This window comes from Sceloporus occidentalis, unplaced genomic scaffold (genome assembly GCF_023333645.1).
Source record: "Sceloporus occidentalis isolate IW3139 unplaced genomic scaffold, rSceOcc1.0.p SCAF_112, whole genome shotgun sequence".
Classification (NCBI taxonomy): Eukaryota; Metazoa; Chordata; class Lepidosauria; order Squamata; family Phrynosomatidae; genus Sceloporus; species Sceloporus occidentalis.
In genome coordinates this window covers 2417245-2426728 of record NW_028317092.1, presented here as the reverse complement: position 1 = coordinate 2426728, position 9484 = coordinate 2417245, and positions in this window count along the sequence as shown.

Below are 9484 nucleotides of genomic sequence, written 5' to 3'. Positions count from 1 at the left end.
ATGGCTAACTTTGACACTCAAGCTACTGTGGACTAGAGTTCCCATAATGCTCGGGAAGCCATTTAGTATAAAAAACTGGATGTGTTGATATGTACTCTGTATGTATAGCTCAAGTGTAAATTTACTGCAACAGAAACGTGCTAATTCAACAAGTTGAGTGTCTGCTATCTTTCTAGTATAGTTGACACGGATGACTGATCTTGGTGAAAATGGTTTTAATTATGCTTTCGTTTAAAGATGATCTCTTAAAATAATATATAATCATTTAAAATGGTGTACAAAACAACAACATCTCAGAGGGGATATGATAACATTATATAAATATATGCAGGGCCAATATAAAGAGCTCTTCAATGACCTGTTCATTAACAGAAATATACAAAGAACAAGAGGTCACACTCTGAGACTGGAAGAGCGCAGGTTTCATAGACGACAAAGGAAGGGATTCTTTACAGCGAGGACAATAAAGGTATGGAATTCACTTCCAAGGGAGGTGGTGTTATCCAATACATTAGATACCTTCAAAAGGGGCCTCAATATTTTCTTAGAAAGGCATGACATACAGGGATATAAATAGAATAACATTAATATTTTAGAGCTTCTTGATCCAAGGAGAAATCCGATTGCCTCTTGCAGTCAAGAAGGATTTTTTTTCCCCTGAGGGCAGAATACGAAGTAGCTTGATTAGGGTTTTTTTTGCCTTCTTTTGGATCAAGAATAGGAAGGTTAGGTAGAAGGGTTGAACTTGATGGACTTAGGTCTTTTTTCAACCTTATGAACTATGTAAATATGTAACATATCCTATTAGGTACTCGATATTCATGCTTAATGTGAAGAGAGGAAAGGGTGGAGCTCAAAGAGGAAAAGGTGGAGCCTAATTATAAGGGGGGGGCAAACAAAGTGTAGATGGCGTTTAAAGAAAGGCATTGCCATCTGTATAAGTCTCACCCAGAACAGTGCCCTGTGGTTTGAGTGAAGCACAGTTACATCAGGCAGGGTATGTGAGTAGAGATATTGCCATATTGCCTGATCCCCTAATTGCTATACTCCAATTAAAAAATGCCTACTGTCTAAAAGCACTTTGTGGTGACCCAGCATTATAGCAACTGACCTACACATTAACAGGTGAGATGGAGAGAACCCGTCACATAGATAAGTATGCTATTTTACAGCATTATTCTTTATAACTTAAAGGTACAGACTTTACAACCAAGTAAAGCTAACTCAATTTCAAACATCTTTTGTTTTGAATACACATGTTCTTCTAAGCCATTACAACTGCAGAATCAATAAATGGAATGCAAACTTTTTTCAGATAACAGATTATCATAAATTATGACACTTGGAAGAAAGTGCATAGCAATTCATCAATAAACCAAAAATATATTCATTAGTGGGAATGGTAATTCCACTGACAGTCATTGTAGTAAGTGTTAAAGGATTCTTTCAAGATTCTTTGATTCTCCAGTCTTGCATTGGACTACCAATTATGAATTGAGCAAATGTTATGATATCCATCAGCAATTAAGTGATGAAACAAGCACATCGCTGGCTGATAAAAAATCTTCTAGACTAAATAACAAATGCATAATTTCTCTAAATAAAAACTGCCGAAATAATGTAATCTTACTTAAATGATTAATGTTGTAAACGACAATTATATTATTGCTCTTTTATCACTTTCATCTGTTTCAATAATTGGTCTAGTAATTTGGGGTAATCATGTGTCATTTTATTTAATAAATAATTACTAAGGCTGATGAAAGTCAAATGGGGAAATATGCTTAGTGCTATACAAGTGGAGTAAATGCCCAAATGCAGCTACTAATTTTCAATCATTTCATATTTTACATTTAATATGTATATAGTTTTAGTGAGGGTCTGAACAAAAACTGATATCTAAACATCATATTTTAAACATGACTCTCTCTCTAATCATCCTTACCCAAGCACCTCCGCACTTTCCATCTCATTCCACTGCAATTTCCTAATAGATCATAAGCTCACGATGCAACGTGTATGCAGAGCGTTTGCCTTGGACCCTTAGACAAAATTCTCCCTTTTTCTAATGTTGCAAAATATAACAAACAACATATGGGTACCATTTTGTCTGCAATCATCCCTATTTTCAGTGGTGTGCTTAAATACCGTATTTGCTCGATTATAAGACAAGGTTTTTTCCAGAGCAAATGCTATGAAAAATGCCCCTCGTCTTATAATCGGGGTCGTCTTATAATCAGACCTCAAATAGGTCTGACTATGAGACTAAGATCCAGATCCCCCGCAGCGATGCAGGGGACCTGGATCCCTCCTGTGTTATGCCCCCCCCCAACTTACTGTTGCATCTGATTCCCCGGTGCTTAGTCTGGGCAGCGTGTAGAGCTCTACCTGATTCGCGTAGACAACTTCCGCTGCAGCAGTAAGTTTGGAGGAGGGAGGGAGTGTTAAACGGGGGGCATAAGGCATTTCTGGAGGCAGAGTGCGCTGTGAAATGCCTTTTAACCCCCTTAATGCCACTCTGCCTCCAGAAATGCCTTTTTTTTTTTTTTTATATACTCTTTATTTTGTTTTTGTTTTTTTTCCAATTTAAAAAGGATACACAATTTATACAAAACACACAAACGAGAAAGAAAAATAGAAAAACAGAAATGCCTTTTAACCCTCTATACGCCACTCTGCCTCCTGAAATGCCTTATACCTCCCTATATGCCACTCTTCCCCATAATATGCCTTTTAACTTCCTAAATGCCAGAGTGGCATATAGGGGTATAAGGCAATTCTGTAGGCAGAGTGGCACATATGGGGTCAAAAGGCATATCATGGGGCACAGTGGCATATAGAGGGTTAAAAGGCGTATCATGGGGCACAGTGGCATTTAGAGGGTTAAAAGGCATATCATGGGGCACAGTGGCATATAGGGGGTATAAGGCATTTTTGGGGCAGAGTGGTTGTAAAAAAAGGAAATAAAAACATATTTTTCTCAATCATAGCTTTTATTAACAAAAAATTGTTCACATAGTTTACATGAATTAACATTTACTGGTAAAACTTTTTTCCTATAGGGTCGCCTTATATTCAAGCTTTTTCTTTTTTTCCTAAATTAATATTCAGATTTTGGGGGGTCGTCTTATAATCAGGGTCGTCTTATAATCGAGCAAATATGGTAGTTGCTTGGATTCAGCTCAAATAAAATAAATTAAAATAATAAAAATTTAATTAAAATGATTAGGAATAAATAAATATATTTTCATGTTTCAAAATATTTCTCAAGGAAGTTGACAATTAAAGATTCTTACGTAGTTGAGGGTTATTGTGGTATTTACTTATAATAATTCATTTTGAAAATGAAATCTGACTGGCTTGAAAGATTTCCAGAGGATGTGGCTTTTTATTTTCTTTAAGATTTGAGAAAGAGTTTTAACCTGCTACTATTTATGCCACCACTGCTGCAGGCAATTACAACATAAACTCGATATGTGGTTGATTAAGCTAATTGTCGCTGGTCTTATATTTATATTATTTTCTCCTATAACTTGCTATGGTAAGTGTGATTTAGTACTTTTAATAGTTTATTACACCATTAACTATTAAAAAAAACAGTAGATCAATACTTAGATAATTTATTTGTACTTTTGTGTAAGTATTATAATATTTTATTATGAGGTTGATGGGAAAGTTATGTTGATTTTGAAAATATATTTTTTTATTCTTATAAGTATACTTAGAATGTATTTTACTGTATATTAGTTTGTAAAATAATGCTTTTTTCTACATGTTCACAAAGCTCTGATTTTCTGATTTGCACATCTAAAAACATGATGAAATCAGTTTTTTTAAAAATATAAAATATGGAAATGTCATATTCATTAGAATTAATACAAGAACATTAGTTGTATATAGGTATAGCCATTCATACAGAATTTACGTTAAATTGGTTAAAAAATACAGTATCATATATTGTGAATGAAAAAGTAGTTACAATAATGAATAATTCGATTTATAAATAATGTTTATATTTCAGAGAACACATATTTACAGTCACCCTAACATTTTACATTTGAATGCCGTTGTTCGTGTATCTATCGCTTGTTAATATACACAAGTTTATATAAATACTTGTATGGGTGCATTGGGTTTGAATTACAGTTGAACTTGCTGTAAAATCTCACATTGCTGAAAATTTAGTTTTACATTAAGCTTGCATATTATATTTTATTATTATTATGTTTTACTGTACTTGAGTAAAGTTCAAGTCTTTCTTCTCTTTTACATTGTTTGCCTGATTCCAAAAACACATGAAAATATTTGAATATGGCTTTTAAAATGATTATTAATAAAGCACCATCACCTTTCATAGTGCTACATACTCTGTCCATCTAATGTATCGGTTTGTTTTAATCTGTCAATTCTTGTCTTGTCATACCCTTTCAATATATGTATTGTATTAAGCGCTGCGTAAATTGTTGGCGCTATATAAATAAAAGATAATAATAATAATAATAATACTGTATGTCTTACTCAAATATATTACTCTTGTTTTCATTAGCAGGTAACACAACTATGTTATTGTAACATTCAGAAATGGTACATGGAAAAAGCAACTGAAATAATATTTTTGTTATCTATTATTTTGTTATCTATTAATTATTAATCCTTTAAAAAATTTTGTATGTTCTTTGGACAAAAAGTCTTCATCACTTTCCTAAAATATTATTACTTGCATGATACATTTGAATATGGTAAATTACTCAGCTCACAAGACTCAAACACAAAGTAAACTTTAGCAAGCAGAAAACTCTTTCTCTGTTACTATGACAGCTTATGCAGAAACTTGTGCTTGCGGTGGGTTATTTAAAAATAGCTGCAACTTTGGTAATGACTGCAATGTGTGTGTATATATATATATATATATATATATATATATATATATATATATGAGAGAGAGCATACAGAGGCCATATTTGTGAAATGCTGTGCAGATGTGTGAAATTGTAATTGTATCCATTAATTTTACAGTATATGAAAATATGATATTTCACCTGATGTCAGACATCACAATCAAATGCTCATCATCAAGTACAGAAAGACCAAGATTTACAAACAGAAGTAACATCAGAGAATTTTTTTACCAGGGTTTTTTTTACATACTGATTTCCGATTTGTCGCCTGAAAATAAAGGCTTTTACAATTGTGTTTCGAATAATGTGATTGTATCTGCAACACAATTAGAGATCAAAGAACGTAAGTACTAGTGTCTAATTACATCTAATATTAAATACAGTCCTTCTGGAAATATAACATGAGTGTGTGTGAAAAAAATACATAATTTTAAAGGAAGTGTATTCCTTCAATGGGTAAGATTTCTGGATATCTTTGATTGACCACAGGTAATTGTAAGTACAAATAATAATTAACTCATATGCATTCAAGGAAAGATGTCGTGAAATTCTAATGTATTTGTAGTCTTTGTGGCCTAGTGCTTCACGTGTCTATTTGGAGATAATAATTCATATTATTATTATTACCTTTTATTTTTTAAGTGCCAACAAATTATGCAACAAATAAGTAGATAATTATATAACAAATATATATTAATACATACAGATACATCAGGGGTTGAGAACCCTGGCTGTGAGTACCTAGCCTCGTGGTACTTTATCCAAAGTTCCTGGGTTTGAAGGCAGCGCTTGTGAGCTTACAATGTAAGGGAATGATTGAACAAGTTAAACTCTGCTTCCTATGTAGAGATGTAACATGGTCTATTAATAGTTGATGTGGTTCGGAATGAAATATTCCTGATCTTTACAATTTGTCTTTGAAAGTTGACTTTCTGTCTTTGCAGAGTTTTCTGCAAAGGAGCTTGATCAGCTGCAATTATAAATGATTATGTGATTATTAAGACTAAGAGTCAATCTTGAAGGTGTTGGGAGATATGCTATCATTGGAATACTTTACACATTCAGATATAATGCACAATGATGTATGTTTTATCTAGCTTAGCTGTCAATTAAAATAATAAAATAAAATTCCCTGGCTACACAAGGATAAATGTTTAGGGTGATGGGCCAAGCTGGCATGCTTATGTAACAACAAAATATATCCATCTTAAACAAAAAGTGGTAAAATGTTTTACTGGACTCACGATAATTACCATAAACTATAGCTACTTTGTGTTTTCATCTGAAACTGTATAAACTCAGAGGCAAAGAGTAGATTTATCACATGACAAAAAAGGCTACAATTCATTTAAATATTAATTTTTTTTCTGAAATGGGTCTAAATCATTTTGCATATTTGTCATTTTGTTTTCTTCATAAAAAAGAAGCTTTAATATAGCTTCATAAAAGCAAATAACACCACCTCCAGGCATAGAGGTGGTGCCCTATGATGAAGCTCTGAAATCTCAATTCAGTACTGATCATAGTCAACCATTGAGTATTATGATGAATGCAGTCCACAATAAACAGGTTCATGATGCCTGGAAATAGCCCTAAAACTCATATTGGGATAGAACCGCAATGCAAACTTTACACAATTTACTTGAGGGAAAGGCTATAGAGGTATCTTTTTTTAATATTGTAAATGTATCTCATTCAGAGTAATGGTTTGTTATGTAATACAAGAGAAAATGGAACGGTAGTTGTTTGTTTCTGAGAACTTATAATTCTCATTATAGATAATCTTAATTATTTATTTTAGAATTATTAGCACAAGAAATGGTGAAGTTTCGTACTGTTGGAGATAAATTGCGGCTTCTTTGTAGACCAAGCACTGATACAACATCTGCAAAGTGGAAATGGACATCTGATGATTCAAGTGAGACAGCATTATTAGAGATCAGCAACACAATAGTAACAAGGGGCAAACATTTTGAAAAAAATGCAAAAACTTCAAAAATTTACGCCAACGAAATCATAATATCACCAGTGAATTTTGAGGATGCTGGTAAATACGAATGTCCTCTTTCTAAAAAAGGCATTAGCGTTGTTATAAATCTTGTTACCATTCAAGGTATGTATTTTAATACATTTTCAGTTTTGTTGCACATAATTCTTATCAATATAAAATGCCTAGTGTCACAGAGCTCTAGCTATTTTAAAACTAATAAAAGGCCAAATGTACAAGAATAAGCAGATTCGTGCATGACTAGCCACAAATACAAAAATAAGCATTAAGCAATATTAATGAATTATAGAATTATACTATGTCCATGCCTTGTACAACATCCATTATGAGCCTTGACTACCTTAAATGGTTTCCTAGGTGTCAACATACTTGCCTGGGAGTGTAATATGGCTAACTATAAAAAGACAAATTGGGAAAAAACATAAATCTCTTAATTTTTTTAGTGTTGTACTGGGAAACCATATTCTAATGAATACTGTAAAACCTACACTGCATTATGTATATTAACAAGTCTGTTAAACAAGAACATGGAACTATCTAAATACTAGAATTTTCTACATTAACTTTTGCAGTCTCTTGTTTAGGTTATGCATTTCTATATTTTTTGTATTCCCACCAATAAATGGTGAGAAATGTTAAGATATGTAATTTTCTTTCTGACACATATTTAGGAATTCTAAAATAATGTACCAAATGCTAATTAACTTTCTTTTCCTTCAACTTCAGTGAAAGCATCGCCATCTACTAAAGTATTTCATGGCACCAATGTTTCCCTTACTTGTTCAGTATCCCATGTTTTACATAAGCAAATTGAACTGACTTGGGTTCAGATCAACAACAATGTCCCGGTTCCCATGAAGACTGAACTACTCACTAATACAACAAAGGAAAACACTTTATTTATTAAAAATATCAACCAAGAAGATTCAAAATGGACCTGTTTGGTGTTTCATGAGAAACTCTTGGTAGATTTAGCATCAATCACACTGAAGTATACTGAGCCACCAAATGAACATACTACATCTGGACTTGCCATAACTATTGGAACAAAAACAAGAAAATATATACCTACATATAGAAGTAACATAACAGGTATGTTTTTCACATTTATTGCAGTGCCAGCATAAATTATTGGTATGTTCAGTGACACGCTCTTACACGGCACTCATTCTGACATGATAGTAAACGCTGGTTGCTTACCTGTGGTCAATCAAAGATATCCAGAAATCTTACCCATTTAAGGAGCAATCATCATGATCATTGTTATTAGGACTTATTCATAATGTTTGTTGTTTTGTTTGTTTTTTTGTTTGATTTGGCTCATATACTTTAGTCTTGCAAATCATATGTTATTATATGACAACACTGAAGAAATGACACTCTGCTACAATGTAAAGTAGTGAGTGTACAGCCTGTGTAACAGTGTAAATTTGCTGTCCCCTCAAAATAACAACACACAACCATTGATGTCTAAACCTTGGAAACAAAAGTGAGTTTGCCACTCTATGAAGGCATATCAGGGAGGCAGAGTGGCATATAGGGGGGGTATAAGACATTTCTGGGGGCAGAGTGGCAAGCATGGGGGCAGATGTGCATAACTGGGGGGGCAGGTTGGCAAATAAAAGGAAATAAAAACAAAAAAAAATATTTTTCTCAATCATAGCTTTTATTAAATATGAAAAAATAGTTTACAAGAATTAATAAAGAAATAAAAGTTTCTTACAAGAATATCATGAATAATAATGTGATCACTGTTTTCTTCCACTGAATAAAATGGAACTTTTTCTTCTAAAAATGTTTGCAGTGGCAAATGTTTTGATTCCATTACGTCTAATGTATTTAATTTATTAGGGCCTTTTAACACCCTTGCTTTCTGGCATTTGAATACAAATAATGTGATAAAAAGAATGTTTTATAGTTATTTTTATGGCAAATAGTGAATCGGGTATGTATAAGTGGTGCGTGTGGGTATAAGGACTCGACCGCGAGATACAATATATGGGGCTGGTCTCCAAATGTTTCCAGGGCTGCTTTTCATTCCCAATCCGGCCCTGGTTGTAGGAAGAAAAACCACGTTGCAATTGTTGATTTCTTCAGATGAATGAAACAAGCCACTTTAGATTCAGTAGGGAACTTCCATATGTTTCTTTTACATTAAACTTGTTTATGAGCTTACAAACTAGCAGTTGTAATTATGCTGTTAATGAAGCAGTCTATCATACATAAAATGTTTTGAAAGCAATTTCAGAGTGTAAGCGACTCCATTAAAAACAAATAAGTATGAATGACAATAATATATGGTTTTGTTCTTTGGCTCTACCACATCCTTTTCAAGATTTTCTCTAGCAATCTTATTATCAGCAGCTTTGAAATACATTTCTTTGCACTTAAAGAGGGTGTGCTACTTATGCGTGTGGAGTAAAATATTATGCCTTAAATATATGTGTAATGTGTGTATTGTAGCATCCAACCTTATGATTAAAGATTGTAAGAGATCCTGTAAATACATACCAACCAAATGTAACCTCTGCTGCAGAGCCTGATTGCCTGAAGTGGCATCACAGGGGTTCATCTGAAT